Source organism: Pristis pectinata, chromosome 17, assembly GCF_009764475.1.
Source record: "Pristis pectinata isolate sPriPec2 chromosome 17, sPriPec2.1.pri, whole genome shotgun sequence".
Lineage (NCBI taxonomy): Eukaryota > Metazoa > Chordata > Chondrichthyes > Rhinopristiformes > Pristidae > Pristis > Pristis pectinata.
The window spans coordinates 16705340-16720552 of NC_067421.1; the positions used below are offsets into that span (position 1 = coordinate 16705340).

The 15213-nt window shown below is 37.6% G+C and overlaps 1 protein-coding gene across 1 annotated transcript in view; it reads right to left on the minus strand.

Moving 5' to 3' along the window:
• Window positions 1-15213, minus strand: part of ksr2 (kinase suppressor of ras 2) — a 298317-nt gene that overhangs the window by 67347 nt on the left and 215757 nt on the right. The window lies entirely within an intron of this gene.

Sequence of the window (15213 nt, forward strand, 5' to 3'; positions counted from 1 at the left end):
CAGCCAGCAGTTCAATTTGGAGCCTCTGGCTATCAGCCATTGATACTTCAGGAAGTTTCAGACATTTGCATATGTGGGGCCCTGAGTCCAAAGCATGCTGAAGATCAAATGCCAGCACAAATGGACTCACCATTGAGCCAAAGGACAAAGCAGTAGCTTTCTGAAGAGAGGGACAGAATGCAGCACATCCATCCTTCAGCTTTACATCAGTAAGGGCTGGAGTTGAAATGGCAACTCCATTCATTAGGGGGAAGTCATTGATCCAAGGAAAAAGGTAGGTGCTGGTAAGTGGTTCAACTATTATTTTAATTTTTTGATGTGTTTTAATGTGTTTAAAATTATATTTAGTTTTACTTTATTATTCAGATGAATTTTAAGAGCTTTTACATTTCTCTTGACAATCAGAAACATTTCAAAACCATTAAAAAGTCTATTACAAACAATGAGCTGTCAAAAGCCATCAGAGTACTCCAGGGACATGACACAGAATACACTATCTGAGGCCTAGTTGCTACCTGGAGACCACTCCACTGTTGAACCCCTGGGGGGTGTTAGGGATCAGCTTGCCATGCACTCTGTAGCCATAAAAATTTTGAGTGAGAAAAGACTACAGGTGGTGAGCCTGTGTAGCAGCCCTGGTTCAGGATGACCCGGTCCATTGCACTTCTGCTATGGATTGTACAGAGCTTTGTGTTAGGAGTTCTACAAATAATGAGAAATGACTTTCCCCTTTCCTCATTCTGATTAACAATCTGCCACCACAGGTGCCTCAAGAAGGTAGCATCCATCATTAAGGACCCTCACCACCCGGGACATGCCCTCTTCATGTTACTACTATCAGGGAGGAGGCACAGGAGCCTGAAGACCCACACTCAACATTTCAGGAACAGCTTCTTCCCCTCCGCCATCAGATTTCTGAACGGTCCATGAATCCATGAACACTACCTCGTTGTTGCTCTTTTGCACTATTTATTTACCTTTGCAACTTATAGTAATGTTTATGTCTTTATGTCTTGCACTGTACTGCTGCCGCAAAACAACAAATTTCATGACGTGTCAGAGATAAACCTGATTCTGATTCTGAGCAATTTATAAAGATATTTGAAGTTAAGAAAGGTGATATAGTCCATCAAATTTATTCTACCTTTCAACAAGATTACATCTGCTATGTGACCTACTTCAATCACCCCATGTCCCTTAATACTTTTGATTAACAAATATTAGATTTTAAATCCCAGGTTAAATATAACTGGCACCAACTGACATTCACGAAAGAGAGATCTTGCATGTATAAATGTTTCCTGACTTCATTCATGGAAGAGCTGGGTGTCATCATTGGCCAAACCCTCTGGTCCTACACACTCCAACTAGCAGAAATAGCTCCTCTCTATCTACCTTATCAGTTGTCCTTTTATATCTTAAAGATTCTGATCATTACACTCTTATACTTCAGCGCTGTCAGTCAATCCTTGGAATCCTGGTATCGGTCTGATAACCTTACGCAGGACTTGCACTAAGGCCTATCTATCCCTCCAAAGGTATGGCATTTAGAAATTCTCAAGATACTCCTGATGTGGTCTAACCAAGGTTTTGCATATCTATTGCATAATTTTTATTGACTTGAATTCTGGTTCCCTAGATAAAATGGCCAGAATTGCATAGTGCAGGCAGGCAGTGGATATGTGTCTCCATACTGAAATAAGCATCTGCTAGGCCCATACTCTTAAGATGTCCCAATGATGGGTCTGGTTTGGAGAGCAATGGCAGATGCAGCCTCAGGTTTGTATTGTATTCCTATACGGAATGATGGTTCAATTCATTGTCCCTAATCAGCAGTATATTTGAATGAAGCTACCTGCTCTGGTACTGGGAGAAGCTCTTGCATAATATATTATACAGTGAAAAAAAGTTAATGTCAAAGCTAATGCAAATAAAGTACTAAGTTTTGTGGAATACCCAATTTAAATTTTCCAAATTACAAAATAAAATTGTAATTGTGGAAAACATAAAGAAAAGCCAGAACGTGCTTGAAATACACTGAAGTTGTGTCACAGACTGAAGACACAGTAATGCTTCAGATATGACGCTTTTCTCAGACTGAAAAGTGAAAGATAAATTCAAAGAAATGAAGAACAGAACGTTGTTGCTGAAAGACAAATGGTAAGAAAGCAGAAGTTAAAAGGAAAATCTGCAAATGATAGAAATGTAAAGTAAAATGAAAGACATGTTTGGATCCAGACAACAACTTCAATTCCATGGAAGTGTCTTACATTCATCAGGTCCATGAATGTAAGGACTCCAAGCCAGTTCAATGATTGCCAAAAGGGCTTGGGAATGGCGTTTCCAGATTTTTTTCACTTAGATGGCTAGTGTTTTTCTTGTCTTTACACATCTCCTCAGAAGCTACTTGACTTTTGGATGGCTGACTTGCCGCACAAGGAACTCTAGCTGGATGGGGCAGTCTGGATAGATTGAGTCTTTTTGCATATCTTTAATTAGTCTTTTCTCTTTATGTATCATTTTTGTACTTTATTGGTGGTTATACCATGGTTATCTGAGTAATCAAATGTTCATGCTGCTGCATCGATAGCTTGATAATGTTTTATTCAGTAATGAAATTAAGTTTATTATATCATAAACCAATCAAATTTGTCTTTCTTAGATTTATGGGATTGCATGCTCCCCATTTAAAAAACAAAACTGGTTTTAAAAATAGAGATTTACATATGGGAAGTAGAACTTTAATCATGAATGCAACTTGTTAGCCTGCCATAGAACAGCATCAATATTGCAGAAAGCTTCTGATTTAGAGAATCCTGCTGTCCTAGCTGGAGGAGTTTACAATTAACCATTTCAGTTGTGAGATGGGAAAGAAAAAAAATAGCATAATTTTGTTAAGCAAAAGTGGAGTAAACAATTAACTAAAGCTCAAAATAATTTTTGGATTCATCTATACATACATGTAATAAGACATTTGTTCAAGATTTAAACTGTTTTATGGTTTCTTGTTGTAATGTCTTGTTACATTTTCAATGCATTGTCACAGTTCTCAGTTTGCAAATATACCACATATACAATACAACTTGCTGAATGTCTCACAATCGAGCAGTTTAGCACTTTTTGTGTCCATTCAGCTCACCATGCAATGGCTCCTTGGAAGATCAATACAATAGGTTGCACTCCCCGCTCTTTCCCCAGAGCCTTTTCTTTAACTTCAAGTATTTAGCTACAGAATTCTTGAAAGTTATTACTGAATGTGTTTCCACTCTCTTTCAGGAAACAATTTCTCCTTACTTAGTCAATCAAAACTCCACAGAGTTTTGCATATCTATCAAATCTTCTAATCTCTGGTCTAAAAGAAGAGCCCAGCTGTGTGAAGCTGAAGCCCATCACAAGTAAATCTGTTCTGGTCCATTTCTAAGCTGTGGTGCTCAGACCTGAACACATCACTGCAGGCCTAACCAAAGTTTCATAAAGATTTACTGTAACTTCTTTGTTTTTATACTCAATATTTTGATTAATAAAGCTAAGGATTCCACATGTTTTTTTGAGAGATCTTTCATCTTGTCCTGTTACGTAAAAAGATCCTTATAAATACCCCATAGGCCTTTATTCCTGAATCTGTTTTCGAATTTTACCATTCAGTTTATATTGTCTCTTCTTATTCTTCCAATAAAAATGAATCCCTTCACAATCACGTGTTACATTTCATTTGCTCTATGCCAGCCCATTTCACCAAACCGTCTTTTTACTCCTGAAGTCCCCTCATTGTTTATTAAATTTACTTCTTTCTACAAACTTTGAAATTATGTCCTGTAAATCTAATTCCAGACCATTAATATATATCAATAAGAAAGAGTAATAGCCTGAATACCAGTTGGTGATAACACTGTTGTACACATATCCTATGTCAGAAAAATAACTATTCATTACATGTCCCTTGAAAAAGTTAATATCAGTATGTCGTTTTATGAAATGCCTTTTGGAAGTCAGTATGTAACCAATTTAATGACATTACTACATTGAATCTCTGTTACTTCAAGAGCTCAATTAGATTAATCAAATAGAATCTGTGTTGGTTTTCAGTTATTAGAACATCATTTTTAAAGTGCTGTTTATTTTCCAGGTTATTGGGTCTGTTTACCATGCACTGATGTTAGATGACTTTCCCATTATTTCAATGCTATTCTATAATATTGCAATGCTTCAGTCCTGCAGCAAAACCTGCATGTCAGAGAAGAATTTGAAGATTATGACCAGAAGCTCTGCAGTTTTCACCTTTTCTTTCTTCAGCAATCGACAATGCATCCCATCCACGCTATATATTTATACTTTTAGTGTTGGCAATATTTTAAGTATATCCAATCCATTGATATATTTTTATCCAGCCCAAAATCACCACCACCACAATTTACAGGCACTTTTGCAGTTCCTTCTTCTCTATTGGAGATGGATCCAAACTGCTCATTTAGCATCCCAGCCATCCTCTGCTTTTTCAAGATTATTTTCTGGTCCTTACTTTCTTTATTTACCTACCATTTGTAAGATGTAACTTGATATACAGGATAGGTTGAAATAGTGGGAAGGAGGTAATTGCACAGAATTGCAGGGTGATTTCACCAACAATAACAGGGTCTTCAGTTACTTTACACCAAGTTAGTAACAACATCAACTCTCACACTCTCTCTTTGGCCCTTTAATTCATGTTTATAAATGTTCTCCTGACATCTATATACTTGAATTAGTTCTTTAATACATTATGTTGTTATGAGATTCTTTTCTTCTGTTTTTATTTGGGCTAGAAACATTTAAAGCAGGCAAAAAGCATGTTGAAGTGGAGCTGTGCAGTGTTTCCATGCCAGCTTTAGGAGGGGTTGTGATATTATAATGCACACAAGGCCAATGTTTCATACATAGGAGAATGAGTAACACACATACAAACTATAAGTTATCCATCTTTATATTGACTCAGTTTTTTCCTCTCCATTAGCACATCCTGACCTGCTATTTCTACATACCACACTTCTTTACCAACCTCTGACTGCCCCATAAACAACTCATCCCCACAGCCACCCTGGCCTCAACCTATCACAGATATCCCCTTTTGTCCTATTCATTCCTCCCTCCACCTTCCCTGAAACTTAAAATTAACTTTTCTCTTTTCCAGTTCTGATGAAGGGTCTTTGACCTGAAATGTTAATTCCGCTTCTATTTCCACAGATGCTGCCTGACCTGCCGAGTGTTTTCCAGCATTTTCTGTTTTTGTTATTTCCATCTCCATTGAGCAATAAATACAGTAATTAGGAAAGCTCTAAATTACACATTTCAATAATTCTTCTCCCTTTTTGGTTTTGTTGTTATTCCTAACTTGGTGTAAAATAACTGAATTGTTGATGCTGCTTTGTGAAATCACCCTGCAACTCTTGGCAATTATCTCTTTCCCACTATTTCAACCCATCCTGTATATCAAGTTACATAATAGCCCTTCCATTGATCCTTAATTCCGACTGGGAAAATTCTGTTCCAAGACAACCTCACTGCATCATCCTTCCAATTGATTGAGCACCATTGATTCCTGCCTGCCCCCCCCCCCCTTGCTTTTTTTTTCCTTTCCCTTTCTTTCACAAGGATAAAGTTCCCAGTTCTCCTTTTGTTTGAGTCTGATTTCAGCTCCTGGTACTGTGTTAAAGTTTCACATAGCTTCACATGCCAGCAGCTCACCAATCTCAGTTGCTGCACTCCATGTATTTACACACATGCATTTGAAACCCACCCTTTTACTGCTTTGATTTTGTACACTGTCAGGTTCCTCTTATTTCTTAACCATTCTTAACACTAGCGTTATTTGTTTCTCTGAGTTCTTTGTGTTCCTAGTTTCTCTTCTAAAGTGTGTCATTTTGGCCACTGACAAATTAATTTCAACCATCCCCCAGATCACTAGTTAACCTTCTCACAAAGGTTTTCATTGTAGCTCTGCTGAAGTGCAACACTTTACCTTGAACAAACCCCTTCTGTAAGAGAACTGGTTCTGATGCTCCAGAAATCTGAACCATGTGTAAAGTGCAATTTCTATATTAACTAATCCAGAGATTTCTATTTTTTGAGTTGCTTTTGAGCTTCCTCCCGAGCTGCTGAATCTCTTATTGCCACACCCCAGCCTCTTCCTTTCCTGCATTATTGGTCGTAAGTGGGCCATGATTTCTGGCTATCACCTTCCTCTCTCTGGTGTGTTTCTTGCCCAGCTTTCTATTGTAAAATGAGGGTCCAAATTATTCATTAATTTCAGAGCAGCTACAATAACAAAATTGTATATGCTTACCTGCAGAGGGATGCAGAATCATATCAGCTAAAAAGAAATTCAAAGGTGCACATATTAACTGCTTTCTGTGAAGCAGCTAGTAATTGGAACAGGGCCCACCATAAGATGTCACGTCAGCACTTCTCATCACCACCTTATTTAGCAGCAACTAACAGGTTTGATGATAGGTTTGTTAATAGTTAACAAGAAGTTTTTATTGCATTTGTTATTGTCAAGGAATATTGAGGTTGTCAGCTACCTTGTTCACTCTATTTGAGCAAGAAACAAAAACTTGCAGTTTCGCTTTATGGATGAGGGACGAAATGGGTGCAAGTTTCAGTCAAAATCATACCAGCTTTGAAAAATTTTGTTTGGGTCAATTTGCATTCAGGTCAAATTGCCTACTGCTAAATGTAGAGTCTTCCATGAAGCAGGGCAATCCTCTTCTTTTTACAGTCTGTTCTGTTTTAATTTTTGATATATTTAAGAGTGACAAGCTGAGGCAGCTTCATTAATACAGTTTAAATTGAGTTTATCAAGGTGTTCAGTCTACTAGCTGAGAGTAACCTCATTTTAGGCAACATAAAGTTACTTAAAAAAATGAAGTGATTCATTAGGTACATTTGTTTACAGTAAGTCACGTCCTTAATTTAAGTTAAAATATATTTAAGATCTGTTCAAAGATATTTATCAGTGTCCTTGCACCTAAAAAGAAAAAGGAGCTGAGATTTAATAGATTCCTTGAATACTCACAAATGAGTTGAGTAAATGAAAACATGTGGTCATTAATCCAATCTGAAGAAGTACCATGTTTGTGGGCAGGACCATCTTCTGGAACATGCATTAATACTGACTGACAACTGCACATAGCATGAACATATGCTGATGTGCAGAGAGATTGTTGTGTAATTTTTATGAATTCATCTTCCCAGTTCTGGATATCACTTGCCAGGTGGATATCTGGAGAATTCAAGTGCAGAGATCAGCCAGTCCTACAAAGTTTCTCATTTATTCAACTCCTATTTTGAAGCTCCCAGCTATCAGCATAAAGTTATAAAATCTGCCCTCATGTGAAGACAGTAGAAGAGAATAGAAAGGCAAAGCAACATTTAAAACCTCATCAGCACACTTAACATTTTTTATTATTTTCTTTTCTTGACAATTTTCTCATCAAAAGGCTTTTCACTTCCAATGAATTTTATTGATTTCTTTTGTATTGTGGTGGAGTTTTATTAATTAAAGTCCACTCAAATGCACATTTTTCTGATACACTGCTCCTTATTCAAATGATGCAAGGGCAAAAATTAATTACATGTTTTCAGATTTATTTCACTGAATTTTCCAAGTATGATTAGTATTAAGATCAGACTTTGTAACCTATCAGAAGGTCACATTGTTTTATTTTAAACATTCACAGGATATAAGCAGTGCTGGGAATGCCATCATTTATTGCCTTTTCACCGTCATTTACCACTCTTAATAAGATGCTGGTAGGCCCCAATCTTAAACCATTCTAACCAGCATCTTTTAATACAACAGAGGAGCTTGCCAAGTCAATTTAGAGGTAATAGAAAGGCTTCATCTTCTAAAGAATTATAGTAAACCAGTGAAGTTTTCAGTATAATTCTATAGTTTTATGGTCACCATGACTGATAGTTTTCTGTTATTCCAGTTTCACTTAACTCATTGCATAATAGGATTTGAACTTGCACCTCTGGATTATTAGTCTAGAAATATAGCAAATATGCTACTATACTACACCAAATAAACAAAACTTCAAACCTTTTGATTAAACCATACTTCCTATCATTATGGTATCTTCAAGAACCTCAGTGCTACAACAGAAAATTGGGCAGTAAAAAATTCACATCTAATATGTAGATATAACAATTTGCTATTGTTAAAAATGGAGTTACCTTGCGGTGGACTTGTGTGGCTGTGACTCTCAAGCAAGTCACTGCTTGTGATTGCCCTCAACCGAATGTTAGTGAGTATACCTGATTTAGAAGAAAAGCAAAATTCTAAAACCCATTTAAGATTATTATTGTCTACACAAAGAAGTTGACTACCCTATCCCAAAGGATCAAACTGAAAAAAATAACTGTCATTTCAAGATTTAGTTGTGCTGTCAATTTAACATCACTTTTGTAAATCTCTGATATCGTTCATGCCCTATTCCCTGTTACCATAGAAACTATTTGTGTCCAACTCATGGCAGGCATTAGTTTTATAATTAAAGTAATAGCATATTCTTGTAGGTTACTAGAAAAACTACAATAGATACCAACTTGCGAAATAGATAAACACTAGAATACAACTGTAAATAGTGTTGGGTTCAGTCACATCTTCTTTGAAAACGACACAAAGGAAAAGCTGAATTGATGGACATTACTCAATGGAATGGTCATCAAAAATAATAACTTGATATTGAAGAAGGAACTGTGAAGGAAATGATAAGTTTAAAGCAGCAAGTTTTTTTTAAGTTATTTTACTTCAAATTGATTAGCATTTCTTCAACTGAACCATAACTCATCCACTACAAATCCAACTGTGGGATAGTAATTGGATACCAAAGGTGCAAAGCTGCAAAGCCTAATAGCATAACTTTGAAGTAGATGTCAATGAAGATCAAAGATGTTCAATCCATGGAAGGAATGAAATGGCAAAGGAAACAGATCAGTAGCAAATGCCTTAAAGTAGCAAGTGAGGAAACAAGGCAAGCATGTTTTGTTCTGAGCAGGTTCTGTTATTTTTAAAGCTCACAGAAAGTAAAATTGTTTTTCACATAGCAGTAGAGGAATGGTCTGCAGTCATAAGCTTCAAGAAAAGCTTCACAACAATGATCATACAAATTGTTATATATGTATTCATTTCTCAGGATCTGAACATCACTGGTATTGCCCGCAGTTATTGCCCATACCTACTTGTTCTTGAACTGAGTGACTTGCTAAAGGGTATTTATGGGTCCGAAACCACATAGAAGCTAGATTGGGTAAGGATGACAGATTCCCCCATTAGTGAACCACTTGGGCTGTTATAATAATTCAGTAGCTTTTGTGGTCACCATTACAAAGAATACTTTTTTAAAAAATCCAGCTAATTAACTAATGTTAAATTTCACAGCTGCCACAATGGAATTTACATTTAGATCTCTGGACTGTTAGTCCAGTAACTTTACCACTGTGCCATCACTGTACCCAAAATATGACATTATCTGCTTGAAATGAGTCCCAACTTGACTATTGTAAGTCAAAACAGAATCGAAATTTGTCTGCTCTTTCATGTTAACATGTTACCTGCAGTCCAGTTGGCAGCATTCTTGCTTCTGAGTTTGGACTTTGGCATTATAGTGCAGTACAAGGGTTAACAATAGGAAGATAGAGATTTCATTTTTTGATTGAAAAGTTGAACCAAGAGGCTGTCTGCTCTCTTAGGATCCAATGGTGCTAGACTATGGTCCTGTCTGCTACTTCCTCTGCTTGATGATGTGCTTTAATACTTCCACAAAACACACATATCTATCCTAGTCTGCTAGATGATCCACAACTTACATGCCGCAGCAATATAAAGGCTCATTGCCGGAATTTCTGCTTCCCTAGGATCATATAGGATCTGTGTCAGCCAACAAAGTGAACTGATGCACTGCAACTTACACAGGGTCAGCAATGGGATGAGATCATTGGGTGGAAATGTAATCGTGTTCCACCCTGTGCACTCTCAGGGCTAGCACATATAAGGACATAAAACATAAGAATTAGGAGCAGGTGTAGCCCACGTGGCCCCACAAGCCTGGTATGTCACTCGTCAGGGCCATGGCTAAGCTTTCACTTCAGTACTGTCCCCATATCTTCTAATTACCTTAGTATCCAGAAACCTATGTTTTGAATGAACTCCAAAGCGCTCCAGTGCAGATAATTCCAAAAAATTCCTCTGGTTCTAGACTCTTCAGACAGAGTAAACATCCTCTCTGCATCCATCATGTTGAATCTTGTAAGAATTTCTTAAATTTCAAGGAGGGCACCCTTCGTTCTTCCAATCTCTAGAGAATACAGACCTAGTCCACATAATCTCCATTTATACAGCAAACCTATCATCTGAGAACCTCACTGCACTCCCTCTATAGTGAGTGTAACCTTTTTCAGATACGAGATTAAAACTGTATGCAATAATCCAGCCAGGGTCTCACCAAGGCTCTGCATAAATGCAGCAAGACATCTTTACTCATGTACTTAAATCCTCTTGGAATAAAGGCCATTTGCCTTTCTAACTGCTTATAGCACTTACATGTTAACTTTCAGTGACTTGTCTACAAGGAATTTAGGTCCTTTAGACATCAACATTTCCCAATCTATCACCATTTAAATATTACTTTGGTCTTCTGTTTTGTGCACTGATGAGGATGACCACACATTTTTCCACATTATATTCCATGTGCCATATTCTCACATCTGGCATACAGGCACAATTGGCTCTAAGAAGTTTCTACAGTACATCTGGGTAGTCCAAAAGCTTGAAGTGCAGGGCCCACTGTCTCAAACACTTATATCAGAAAACAAATCACAGGGTTTTATCGTACATTGGGAACTTGTATTCCTCCATGGGTTAAGCCAGACCATTCTGCGAATCTTCAAAGTGCTCTTGTGTAAAAATCTGTGGCTAAAGTTCAATGATGGCAAATTAAACATCTATCTAAAGGTGAGGACATTTTCAGTGATAATTACATGTGGATTTTAAGAGGTGAGGAAAAAATAATAACAAAACTCAAGTTTCTTCCTGAAAATTTTCTGCTAATGAATCTACAAGAGACAGGTGTCATGGGAATTGATCCTACAACTTCTGTTGAGCAGTGGCTGAAGTGGAAAAGAAATGGTCCAGCATCTAGCATGTGTCAGAAGCAAACTTGTCAAGATCACACCTTCTAGTTACGATCCTGACTAAGTTTCTTACCTTCTAATGCTACTGTTTCTGGAGACTGAATTCTGCAGCAATGCCACATTTAGGAAAACATCACCTAACTAAATCTGAAAAGAGTCAGTGAGGATGAGGAAGGAAATACTGAAAAATGTAACTCTAGGGTTACAGCACCTCAGCACAAAATTTGACTGCGTAGTATTTGAACGTTTGAGGTGGTCCCAAAGTGGTGTCAGGTGTATGTGTGCACGTTTGTGCACCAGACAAGATAGTAGTGGGTGCCATATACAGCTGACAGAAGTATGCAAAATAGGCAGATTACTCCAGCAAATGTCCTCTTAACCTCCAGCAGTTGAACAAACTTTCAGCAGCAGCACCAGTACTAATTAACCTGATGATTAATAGCCTCACATTAGATGCTGATTGATTTCTACTGGCTGATGGGATGACATTACAAGTTCAGTATGTCATAGTATACATTAAAATTTCTGAAGTCTGCACAGAATGGGAAGTATAGAGGCAGACTTTAATGTACCCTGGAAAGCACCATACACTAATAAAATCCTAGCAACAGTCAATTGCTCCCTGACCTAAGCACATTAATAGGCTTGAGCAGAGGGGCTGCAACACTTGCTTGCCAATCTCTGTCAAGGTGAGCTGTGTAAAATGTTGAAGTCCTTTCCAGCCTGAGCAATGATGCTTGCACATTTCACATTTACCATTCACTTTTAGATGAGGCACGTCACTGATGCTCTCGATTCAAAGAAAATTGGCCACATTTCCTTCCCTCTTACCAGACAGCAGCTTGTTAAGTGAGCATGTGGCTTTGCCAGGATTGTAGGCATTCCCATTGTCCCAGAGTGTGGGAGTTCCACTGACTGCATGCATGCTACTTTGCACTGCAAGTCAGCTCTGCCGTGTACTGGACCCTAAAAGGATTCCAGTCACTCCATGTAAAAATAATGTCCAATAAGAGATAGAACATCATAAAAGCCAATGTTTAATACCTTGGCTGCAGTCATGATGCTTTCAATCTATGGAAACATACTGTGCTACCTCACGTAAATCATCACAACAAACCAAGAGATGGCCACTGGGTATCCCGTAGAATGTTCTTAAGACATGTTTTGTGGCTTGGGTGTGCAGAATGTATGCAATGAAATTCAAGTGGGTAACACTGAATGTGATGTAGTAGACTAATGGCATGCCGATTCCACTGCCTGGATTGTTCAGAGTAAGTGTCAAGACTCATCATGGTCTGCTACATGCACACACTATCATGAGTGTCAGTCCTTGCAACAAACTTTACAGCAAGTAATTGAAGGAGCTGGAGAAGAAGAAAGAAGCAGCTGGAAGGAGGCAACCCTTTCTGACTTAAAGGCCTGTAAAAGCTCATCTGACTATATCAGCAGTAAACATCATCCTAATTACCTGCCAATCCCACTCAACATATCTCCCTTCTGTTCCTGAGCATCTTAACAACTACTTGGATAGAAAAGGTAAATGGCAAATCAAATTTACAAATCAAAACATGGCATGTTGCATAGAATTAATAATCGATCACTCTTACTTATTCCCTTGGCACTGATCTTCCATTTACCTTTACCAGTCCTGTTTCTGCTAAATTCTGCTACCCTGGTGGTGGAACCATGACCTGTGGAAAGTCACAAACTTTCGATGGGAGGATAGATGACTTTTGAGGAGACCCTTCTGCAGCTCTGTACCTAAGGCCTAGCTTTTGCCTCCACCATCTCAGCATGCACCGCAGCAGTCCAGCTGGTTTACAGGCAACTACAAGGGTTGCGACAGGACACCAGGTTTGTGCTCCATTGTGCCTCAGACACTCCTGGCCAAGGGCCTCAACAATCCTAAAATCCGTTAGAAGATAGATTGATAACTGCTATGACACCTTGGAAACTTCTTTTCACATTGTAACCCATGGCCAAGATGGCAAAAGTCATTTTGTGGCAAAAGCCAAGATGGCAAGAGTTTGCATGGTTACAATCTGAGTTTGCACAACAAAGACAGACCAAACAGTGCACCAAGCATTTCATTTTGCACACCCAGCAGTCTTTGAAGTCTGCACCTGCAGCAAAAAAAAATTATTCGTGAGGATACTTTTGTTTCAGCTCTGTTGCTGTCTACAGCCTTAGTAATGGCCACTCCGATGATGGTGAACATTTCCACCTCCACAGGAGTAAGGTCTTATGCCTGCACCAGTCTCTTGCTACTTGCATGCAATCTTGTCCTGCAAGAATGAGGGAAGTATGAATGACATACATTGCATTCAGATGCTGTGTCTGCCATGTATGAATAGCTGGCTGTGCAGTTAAGCTAATGAAAGATAGGTGTAAGGTTTGCTTCATTGCTAAGTAGACGATTTGAATCCTGAATGATAGAAATGATTGATGGGTGAGCAATGAGGGTCTGATGCACAGAGACAAGTTGACAAGTTGACGTGAGACTCTATTTGAAGGTGCACTCATTAATGTCTCGGTCATTGATCATTTGCAGCAATAAGTAAATATAATCCCTGACAAAAAATTATCACAAATAGGGGAGCTGATTTGCTACACTCTGTACAGAGTAGGATTTGCTGCTTTCACTTTAAAAGTTGCTGTGTGTGTGTGTGTGTATATATATATATATATATATATATATATATATAAAAAACTAACGTAAAGTTAAGATGCGTTATATCCATTAATGATCCTAGGTGCGAATCATAAACTGAAGCGAAACCCTCCATTCAAATGATAATTGGTAGCATTATTATACTTTCACATATTTGCTAACATTTACTTAAAGTCAGCATCAAACCATCTGTAGAATCAAGCTCAATTAATTACTGATATTTTAAGTATAGAAAAAAATCTTTTGATGTTAGATCTTGCATTATTCCCTACTCTTATCATATTACTTTCTTTAGTCACTATGATAGTCATCCTCATTTAATACTGTGATAAGATGCAGATAATTAAAACGATCCAGAATGGACACCCTCTGATCACAACAATAATCTATCCTCAACTGCAAAAAGAAAGAAAAGACTAATTGAAAGTAGAAGTATTATAGTTACTCAATTATAGCCTGAAATCCTATTTCTTCTCTTACTGATAAACCAAAGAAGTAAATAGAGAATTTTAAACTTAATCCACTCTACAATTTTGATTGTTTTTAGTTAAATATTTGTATTGTGTTTGTATATGTGCACATTAATGGAAAGGCAGATACATCGTGAGAGAAGAAGCACATATAGTCTGTTTCCTTTTGAGTTTTTGCAATTACAAGAAATTGAACAATTTCTTTTAAAGGTGTCAAACACAAGAACTTCCTGTACTGAACAAACCTAATTACCTGAAAACAGGTCAGAAAAGTAACTGAGACATAGTGTGTCTGACAGAAGAATATGTGCCGACTGCAGAGGAGTTCTGCTCATGAAGTACCATTAATCTTTTCAGTGCCATTTTATGTCTGGATTTGCATAACATCATAATTTACTTTCCCAAATGAATACATAAATTATATTTGCAAATAAGCCATACTTCTACCCAAATTACTTACCTCGCCATAGTGCTGACGTTTGTTACTTCTTTGTTTACATTGCAATTTTTACTTCCTAGAAACAAAATAAATCCACTTGCCCTGTATTGTCATTCAATGACAAGAAAACTGGTTATGACCAAATTCCATTTACCCATTTTCCCATATTCCTTGATACATCTGATTAACAAAAATCTATTTCAGACTGAATATTAGCAATTTACTTTGCATCAACTGCCATTGGCAGAAGAGACTTCTAAACTTTTGCCAGCTTTTAAAATGTACTTCGCTTATGAAAAGGCTGGCTTTAATTTTTACACTATGTCTCCTGGTCCCCAAATTCCCCAACTTATCAACTCCACCCTGTCACTTCCTCCTAATACCTTGAAAACTTTGTTCATAACACCCTTAAATCTTCTAAATGCTAGGGAATAGAACCTTAGTTTGTGTAGTTTAAGAAC